The 10490-nt window shown below is 41.4% G+C and overlaps 1 long non-coding RNA gene across 1 annotated transcript; it reads right to left on the reverse strand.

Annotated features, from left to right (window-relative positions):
* Positions 1 to 399: 399 nt before the first annotated feature.
* LOC135500618 (uncharacterized) lies at positions 400 to 8465 on the reverse strand. Its single transcript, XR_010449493.1, has 3 exons — positions 8355 to 8465; positions 1441 to 1628; positions 400 to 1214 (listed from the first exon to the last, which is right to left on the reverse strand). It is a non-coding gene; the product is annotated as an uncharacterized LOC135500618 (long non-coding RNA).
* Positions 8466 to 10490: the final 2025 nt, after the last annotated feature.

Here is a 10490-nt window from a genome sequence, read left to right on the forward strand (position 1 = left end):
GTCGAAAAAATCATCTTTGGTCACTACATACGCGGTGGGAACCCTGGACCCTTATTGACTCCAGTGCTTTCCTCCTCGCGCATGACCGGAACTAGAATCACTTGATAACGTCGTTCCGCCTCTCCAAATAAATGACTTCGTGATAGTTCGTTAACTGGCTAGGTCCTAATGTATTTCTTTTCTTCATTTCATGAATTAATTTCTGATCCTTATTGAAAGAAATTTCACGATGACGTCTTTACGTTGGTTTTCGCCATGCTCGATTTTTTTCGCGACTAACTTACAGGCTATTAGTTATCGTAACAGCGAACGCAATAACCACCACATGCCTTTGGCGGACCATAGAGTAACCAGACTAACACGCAAAATAGAGAACCATTGAATGAAAAACTGCATACCTTCTTTCTTACGATATTTTATTTTGATGCCTTTATGTATCGCATATATATAACGCCATCATACAGGTTGCATTTGTTAGAAAACATATTGGCTTGTAACAACGCTGACATGCTGTTACATGTACATCGAAGTACACGTAAGAATATGTCAACATGAGTGTTAAAAGCTAACACGTTTTCTAACCTCCAAATGCAGTAAAAACAAATACAGAAGGCATTTAAAAAAATAACAACATCATTCAACTAAAATTGGGATACCTCTTAGACATACAAAGTTTGGGAAAAATATGTTTTAAATCTTACGTTTTACGGCAATATGTAGGCCAACCCTGCACCATTACAAATGTCTTTCGTTTCCCTGTAAGAAACTCATTGTTCGACGCAATGACTGCATAATTCTGGTGCTCCATCAATGGCTGCGACCTCAGCGCAAAATTTATCGCATGTCAGGATTTACATTCGAAATACCTCGAGTCAAGACGAAACAAAACAAGAGGACGTCATCCGTCTCTCACTCACAAATCTATAATATCACTCCGCGTTGCCAGGATAAGGCGATCATTGTTACAAGTCGCGCAGGTACTAGAAAACGAGTCAACTGATATAATAGTTCTCCCAGTGAAGATAATGCAATTAATTCGATACGTGTCAAGAATAAAGGGTTTTTTTCTTGCTAATATGAATACAACTCGTCTGAATGTCAGATCTCAGGTACTGCGTGATCGTGTTAGGACAGCCATGGACTTGATGAAGAATTCGGTCAAAAGAAAATTCCGATCTTATCATACTCTCCTCTAGATCAATGTGGTGGTTTGCCTGAAAAAGTTTGAAAATTATTTTTATTGCATTACATTGACAAAAAGAAAGCAATACGGGTTGGGAAGAAAGGCTGACACTACTGCGCTATTCCTATTTGAATAAATACCAGACAAACTGACCATGTCGTATAGATGTAGTTTCTGCAATGCTTTCAAAGACATACATTTAAAGGAGGTAGAAACAAGTCCTCGCTGTCGTGGAACTCGGCCTTTATCTCTCTCACCTATTTATAAAATGAGTTCCTCTTCCGTCTGAAGTCGCCCAGGGGTGGGCAACAAAACACTCGGATTCCTTGCCAACATTTCGTACCATCTCGTGCCATGTTCGATACCTTAACTAGATCCATGTTCATTTCTCTGCAAGTGTTTTTGTTCGCTTCGCAGATTGGCGTACTACCAACCCAGACACATCCTAAAATGAAAGAATGAAGGACAAATAAAACTTTGACTGGAATAGACCGGGATGCTCCCGAACCAGATACAACTCGAGAGAGTGGGGGCTTAGGTACACTTCGTTCCTCCCAGCTCCTCTACCCTCTTCTCAACTATGACTTTACAAAGCAATAAATTATAGTCACCGGCACGTCTGTTACAGGACGGTCTATCAAACAAAAACAGGCCCCTCTCAACAGACTACATCGCGCCAACACAGTATGCAAGCGTCATCACTGAACCAGTACGTTTTTCTAGCAAGGACGAAATTAAAAAGACGAAACCCGTGTAGCTACAGCATTTATTGCAAGTTCTGCTTGTATTTTTAATGTAACTTGTCATCTATTCGCAATTATATATCGTAACTCATATTTCACGATAATAAATGTGGTAAAACGGCAAATTCACATGGCGGTAGTGAAATGTCCTGAGGGTACGACGGTCGACATCAACGGCACAGAATGTGAAGATCTGAGCCCACTGCAGAAAAGAGAGCAATGGAGAAAGACCTGGTCGTTTAGCAGTTTATCATCACCTGAATTTCACCGGATTGGTGCATGACACTTATAGTACGTGAGGCATTAATTTTGCTTTATGGGTGCTAACGATACGAAATGATGCCTTAAAACAGGCTGCGCAACACTGCCTACGTTAGAGCCGTGTGTCTGGGGACAAAGGTCTCAACTCTGCGCAATTATTCTCTGAGGTATAGACAGCTAGTCTCTGAAGAACTATACGCCTAAACCCATCACCAATAGGAAAGTACACCTTTTGGGAGGGAGACTTTAGAGCTGCTACACTGGTTTACTATTTGTTTGCGACCTTTTTTAACATCGTCATCCTCTCGTTTGGGTTGATCCCAGAAGGCACTGTATGGGACATTGACTCAAGCTTCCTGCAGACACGACGGATTTAACATTGGATGTGACAAGCGATAGTAATGTCACTGACGACATAAGCTGTTATTTATGGAAGGTTTTCAATCTTGCGAGGGACCAACGATGTATGTTACCAAGTATGGATTAAAGATCTATGCATCGCTGATGGTACCCATAACATCACCTTCTCGTTCGTTGCCAAAAGTCGCACTGAATAATTGTAAAGTTCCGTCGGTTGACATGATACTCGTCCTTTTCAAGCTGGTGAACATGTTATCTTGAAAATTTAGTGTCACCACCTCAAACAATGCAAAAAATGCCTTTGTGGCAGACTTCCGAACGAGCGAAAACATGATGGGATTTAAGCAAATTTAAGCAAAGAAAAATTATGTTGCTGGAACATTGGAGCGAAGGTGAAGAAGAGTATCTTTTCAAGTAGCGGGTATGAACATAACGGGTCCTCCTTGCTCCGCGTTGGCGGGAGGAGTACCGACCGACGCAGGCCTCATGGCCTATGTTCTTATCATTCGAAAGATCCTCCCGCCAATCACCATGGCCTTTGGGCTGTTGGGAAATACGATATCTTTGATGATCTCCACGAGGAAAGATTACAAACACATTGGCACCATGGTTTACATGAGTGCTTTGGCAGTTTTCGATAATCTATTTTGCCTTTGCAGTTTGGTTGGCCAGATTTTTGTCACTTTAGGTAAAGTAACCAATTCTACGATACTAGTAATGTAAGTATAGTTTTGGTTTAAAATCTCATTGATGGTATCTTCTTTTAATGGTTAACATGTGTACCGGCGTAACCGTATCAAAGGTGTAATTTCTCCTGACTCCGAATCCCTCGACGCACACATAGAAGAACGAAGAGCAAATGACCGCGGTAAAAGTTCAAGCCGTATATTCTACTTTCTTCAGAGGTTTCTATGAAAATCTATAAAGAATCGATGAAAAATCTGTATAGAAAATGTTCTTTATATATTTTTATCTGCAGTTGCCTGTATATAGAATACGCGCAGTACTCCTCTAACAACAGCTTCATATTAATTTTGGGCAGACATGACTATCACTCGTGTCTTGGTGGCGGGAAAGTCCATGCCTCAATACATTTTAATTTGCTCAATTTAAAATTTCTGATATATTTCAGAACATTATTGTATGCACAATACTCCTCTGCAACCATTTCGAGATTAATTTTGGCAGCAATGACAGCTGATCGGGCATGCGCAGTGATGTTTCCTCTGAAAGCCAAAACATTATGTACAACATCACGGGCTAAGAAGGTGATAGCCATTTCAACCGGGATTCCCATTTTGTTCAATATCCATATCGTTTTTATGACAACATTTCAATTTGGCAGTACAGAAAATGCTCAAGGTCGGTATCCATATCTACCAGATTATCGCATTCTAGAACAAATATTTTCATTTATAACTTTGTTGATTATGGTTATTGTTCCTTTCTTGGTCATTATAGTATCAAATATTTGCATCATAGTAAAGTTCCAACACGCTGTCATAAAACGAAATACCATTACCATGACTACTAATTCGGATGCAGTGAAAGATAATGAGGGTCGCCATCTTGTACGGATGCTTATTTATGTATCTTTAGCGTTTGTCATACTTTGTGCACCTTATAGTATTAAAGATGTCGTCATGATCATCCCAGAGGTGGCGGCCATGTACGACCTTAGTGACCCCTATTGGCGACTGCGGATGAATATCATCCACGATTCGGTTCGTCTTCCTACAGCTGCTAACCACGCTGTTAATTTCTACATCTACATCCTCGGAGGTGGAAAGCGCTATAAGAATGACGCACTGAATGCTATGACCTGTGGTCGACACCAGGCGCGATGACATTTCGTTGATACCAGCCGCCATGGGGTGTTGTAAGAGTTCGCCTTGTGGAGATCACACACAATACAGGTGACGCTGTCGATCCAAATATTAGCAGATCGGTGAAGGGCACAGAGATTCGAGATGCATGTCACGGGATTTGTGACTCCGTAGCAAATATATCAATGAGTGACTGTACCTGTGCGACTCGATCTTAATCCAATAGCGAATACATGAAGAAGCTACCAAATGTTCCGCTTTAAAAAAAGTATGCTTTGGTTCCCAAACAAAGAAGTTTTAGGAGTGATGCAAAAACGAAAATCGTATTCATCCCAAAAAAAGATAACCTCTATGGAATTCGTGTTCACATCAGACAAAAGGACCTCACTCTGTTCCGTTGAAATAATGCATTCCGTTACAAGTAATCCAACGTCCCGACCCAATGATCAAAGTCGGTTGCAAGTCACGTAATTCCCGCTTTGAAATACAAAAACCGACTGGGGTACGACTTTCATTTCAGAGCGGTTGTTCAGTCGTGTGGTTGTTGGTATGTATGATTGAAATATGTGATAGCATGCGTAACCCCGGCCTTTGTGGTCATACCCGTCTGACAATAGGGTCCGGCCCAGTTGTTCGAGTCAGAAGAAGTTAGTCAGTAACTTTAACGTGACATTAACATGAATGTCTAATTGGCTTAACTGACATGCACAATAAAGATAACATCGCGTTAAAGTTAATGCCATGGTTAGTGGCTAACAACTGAACAACTGGGACCTAAAGGTAGAATGAGCCTGCTCTCGATAAGTAGCTTCGTAGGCGTTTCCACGATGTATGCATGGTGTATGGTGCATGTCTGAGTGGTTGACGACATATGCAGATACTGAACTTATGGGGAGAATGTGCAATTAGCCATTGTCACCGGTAGCCTATCGGCTTGAAGAAACAGATATGTTAGCATAAATACATCAATATATCTTGATATACCTTTGGTGCTAGTCACTTGAGTTGCACGGCTCGCGCGATGGCCGCTGCCAAAACAAACGGCGTACCATTACGGTATTGAAAACCAATACCAACGCGAGATGTGCATTAATTGATTCTGAGCATTGAGCACTGAAAGTGATTACTGGCGTGGACTTCGACCCATTTTGTCATAGCGTATATTTCGAGAAATTTACAGGTCATCGTAGTGTACCAATTTTTGCTATATTTCCGATTTATTTTGCTTAGGCGTCACCACCGCCCTAAAGTATATAACATATATATTTTGCCACTTTGCAACACGGCAACTTCCTATTTTCATATATATCAAATTGTTCTACCAATTTAGATGAAGCTGTTAAACTTAATAAACAGCGGTCTAGGGTAACGTTAAGAAATGTTCAGAAACGGAAGCAACCTATAAGATTACTGGCTTTAAGCACTAGGCAGTGTGGTCCACTGAAGATGAGCTCTCAGGTCATTCGAATACTTGCACTTGTTTATTTTATGTCTTGCCTCAGCAGTGTAAGTCAACATGTTAACATGATCCCATAAACGCCAAAAAAAAACATTAACTTTAAAACTTTAACGTTGACACTTGGAACCCGACACACGATAGCCTGGTGGGTCACACTGTTACGTTAGTGCCGTGATATCATTCTACAGAAGTCATCTAAAGTTACAAATTGTCCATTTCAAAGTTATAAAACACATTTTCACTTCATGAATTTAGGAACAAACCAGACCACCCAATTACATTTGATGAACGCTTCAGCATTTTCACGACGGATGCTTAAAATATTGATGCCCACGCGCACTCGAGGGGAAACTTGGTAAACTTCCAGCTGTTAACTGCAGAATTTAGGAGACATCGTTGGCAAAACAAAGTAATGGATACTAAAATATCTGTCTCATAAGACATAAGAGGCTGTTCACTTACACCTACTTACACTAAATCCTGGATCTGGATGACTAATACCTAATCGAGTCCATTCCACCTCCGGCTATGTGGTAAATAGCCAACGACGGGTGATGTCACTATCTTCGAAACAGTTTTGGCGTACACCCGTAAAAAAAGGTTTTTTTGACTTCCGCACAACCTTTCAGGGGTTTCAACAACAAAGATATATGCACCCATAGAGGTTTAGCGGAGTTTGGCGTTCATAGTCATCATCACACATGCATGCGACAGCAAAAATGTACAACGATTTTAGGGACAATTACTGAAGAACAGAGGATGTTTAACTAAATATTCCAAGTTGTTCAAAGAACATATGTAACAAGATTATGGCCAAATGTGAAAGATCACACTTTTGAAACAAACTGACCAATTCGGAACGAAATTTAAGAACTTTATTTTTTTCTCCTCAATAATACTGTTAATTTGATATCACAACTTTCAACACCACTAACTCCTCTGTCTATGAAAGGCGAATATTAGACCTGTTGCCCACAAATTTGCCCAAAAGCGAATTAAAAACTGATAATGAGTTATGTGCAGTGCGTCATGGACTATATGGAATTCAATATACATGTACAATGTACTTACAATCATTCGCGGCGAGGGACTACGGAAATTAAACAAAAAGGTTTCGCGTTTGACATGTTGGACAACCAATTTACTTACATACAATACCGGGATAATGGGTCACTTAATACGGTTAATCTGGTGATACAATAACCAGCCTCCCCAGGGAGTGTCCCGCCCTGATATTTGATGACGATTTAATCTGACCAATGGGGGCGATGGGTCTCTCGTTATGAAAATGTCAAATCCCAGGCAATTTAGCCCAATCACGATGCAATATTTCAGTTCGTCCCTCCCGAATTTTCCCAAATTCCAGGAAGTCGTGGCCGCTTTCTCACCCATCCCGGCCACCTGAAAGAGACCCCCACCTCCTCTTTGGCTCGAACGACGAATTTCCGCGGGTGTTAATTTTGCGATTTTTGCGAATAACCTAGATTCGTGAAAAGACCAAATCGCGGATCGACACATTTTTCCCCTTTGGTCAAGTCATGGACCGGACTCTCAAGCTGTCCGTCCATTGTACTGATGGCAAAACCAAACCTATGACACTTTTTGCGGTTTCATGAGAATTACTTCTGGGATATATTTTTTCTCCAAATGGTATATCATATTTGCAATGCTCATTAGTTCGGGGCCCTGGAGGGATTGACTAAACCGCTGTCAATATTTCGTCCCCAGTTGCATCTAATTATTAAACTAGCTGAGTGCACATTACAAATTTTTACATCATGAAGATTTATATCTATCAATTCAATTGTATCCATCTCCCAGGGGGTAACGCCTATTAAAATCAAATTCTAATCGCTTTTATTTTGACAGGACTAGAACTGTTCTCGTTGTGGATGTTTCAGCCATGCATGAGGCCTGTACTAATGATATGTACCACACGCGTAAGGACGCATTTTATATTTAGAGGACCAACGGATTTATCAGGGGTTATTATTATGTACATGTTTTCGGCTGCCCAGCCACCTTCAACTCAACAGTGATAGTTCCCATCCTAAAATTGCACATGAAATAGAAAAAGTTGAAATCTGAACGACTTATCGCGCTTTGATTCCGATGTTAATCCCGACAGGACCCAAGCAAGAAAAACAATGCAGTATACTGCCTATGTGATGGGTAGACGCCCTTTGCGCATCAGCGCGAATTAAAAATGGTCAAAGTTTATGTTTTATTGGAAAAACCAAAAAGAAATTTCGTAGTCCGCCAAAATCTTAATTTTTACGAAGACTTTCGCCAATCGCAAAATAAATAGGTACTGAGTAGAGTTTGAAAATCATTTGAGTGACACTGTGTCCACGACCCTCCCCGATAACTCAAAGTTCGGGGATGCCACTCCGATTATTGTTCAAATCACAGTACGGGATATAAAATGTGAAAAACAATGCATGCGTTACCGATGTGTTTTTGGTGTTACCTATATGCCTCGATCAAGAAATTTCAAGAATACTTTATCAAAAACCACTTACCCCATTGGCCTGCTTGACTGTTAACTTCCAAGCATCCGGTCAATAGGATGGCTAGTGTGGTGGCGATAACCAGTGGCTGCATGATAATTTGGTAGTGATGGCAATGTTTCCAGCGGCAGAGCGGAGACTGAGACCCATGCCTGCTTCGAGATGCTTTTAAAGCAATCTCCGTGGAGAAGTGAAGCGGGACTGTTGCTAAGTATGTCACATTCACGGCTGGCCGCGCTGGGGGCTAGCTTCGTTGCGGGACGAAAGTGAGTTTTCGCAAATCCTCGAAACTCCTACGCAAACGCCCGTCCCATTGTTCGCCATCGTGATCAGGAGCTCGAACAATGGGATATGCGTTCGCGTCGGCGTTTCGGGGGATTTGCGAAAACTCCCTACGTGATCAAACCTATGACAAAATCTATCGGATGAAATCTTGTAGAGCCGATGGCAATACGCACTTTGATGCAAGAGACATCAACTTGTACTATTGTGGTTGTATTGAATGTAATATCATGATTATTTAATGTACAGCGGGAACAAGTCTGCACTGCAAGCCTAGTCCAATTTATCCAATATCCATATACATTAGGACAGCGACTCGATTTCCAAAACATCTTATGGCGACATTGTACCCTATTATCACGAGTCTGACAATTCATGACGCACATGGCCGCCAGAGAGATGTATGGGCAACGCTTGTCCTCACGGGCAAACATTTTCTTAAATAAAACTATAGAGAAACATTTTTTGGTATTTGGTCAAGCCAGACCCAGTTTTATAAGAGCATCAGCAGGCTGATATTGGTAAACTGGAGGCCATCTACTGCACCCCTAGCTCCGGCATGAGGCCCCCCTACTAAACCGACCCTGTATGGTCAGGAGATGGGACCATTATGTGCTTGTTTTCGTGCGGATTTCTGGTTATATGTTCCTGCCAGTGAAAGGAATCAATGTGCTGAATCCGAAAACACAGCAGTCTTATCAAAACATCAGCTTGTCATCAGTGGGTTGACATGATGGTCAGGGAGATGTTAGGACAGCTCAGGCACTATGCGATAGACTAAAGCTGACGTGACATTCGAATGGCTGACAAGGAGAATGTTTCCAATGGCATCCACTGCCATTAATTTCCACTCGTTAAAGTCCAGCAGATATCTTACTTCCGTTAATTTTTTTGTTATGTTCACAACGCGCGTGCAACCAAACCTAATATGATTAAGACGATAACGAAACCTTTGAGATTGGCATTCCGTGCCACAAGGTGTAGTTCGCGTGGTACTGAGCTGAGAAATCTGAAAGGGAATTTGATTTTTTGGCTCATGAGCACTATGTCGGGTTGTCCGAGAAGACATTGCAATGAACACAATGTCATTCCTAACAGTATCGAGTTCCATTGTTCCCATAAATTTGAGATCTGGAGGGAAATTGTTTGACCTGAATAGTTCTGTTTTCAGAAAGCCTTTTGATTCTTGAAGGAGGTACATGTAATGACTATGGTTTTGTATGTCGAAGACGTACACAATGATGTCGCCAGAATGTGGCACGCTCATCGCTCTTAACAAGTAATATGCCTTTTTATGCCAAAGCACCGAGTGGCTGACCACTGTTTCTAACCGTTTTTTCATAAGATAATCTCCAGCTTTTACAAATCTATAGGTGACTACCAAGCAATGCTTCTGTTCTTGGTTCCATGATGATACAATAATGGTGCCTTCACTGGCATTTAATCGATCAAAGAACAAAAGTACACGTATCATTAAATCATGACTCCCATTGCAGGAGCGCGATGGACAGAATTTCCCAATCTTGGAATCAAGCTCGCCATTCGCTGAGTACAATATCCAGGATCCGCAGTTACTGTACTTACAGTCTGGACTCACTTCGCCTCGAAAGCAAATGAAGCCATGGAACCCACCACTGCGCTTACATTTAGAAATTCCTTTTAAAGTGAAGCCGATGCTTATCGTATAAGATGATCGAGAGGAATCGGTATAAAATACACCGACAAAGCCCTTTTTCATATAACACAGGATCCATTTTGCCACGCCTCTCGACGAAATTTCGCAAGGACATCCAAGGTCATGGAAATTGAATTCAGCGACTTTCTTCACAGATCCCAACCTTGCTACTGAAAACAACAAACGAATGT

The sequence above is a fragment of the Lineus longissimus genome, chromosome 16 (assembly GCF_910592395.1).
Source record: "Lineus longissimus chromosome 16, tnLinLong1.2, whole genome shotgun sequence".
NCBI classification, from domain to species: Eukaryota; Metazoa; Nemertea; class Pilidiophora; order Heteronemertea; family Lineidae; genus Lineus; species Lineus longissimus.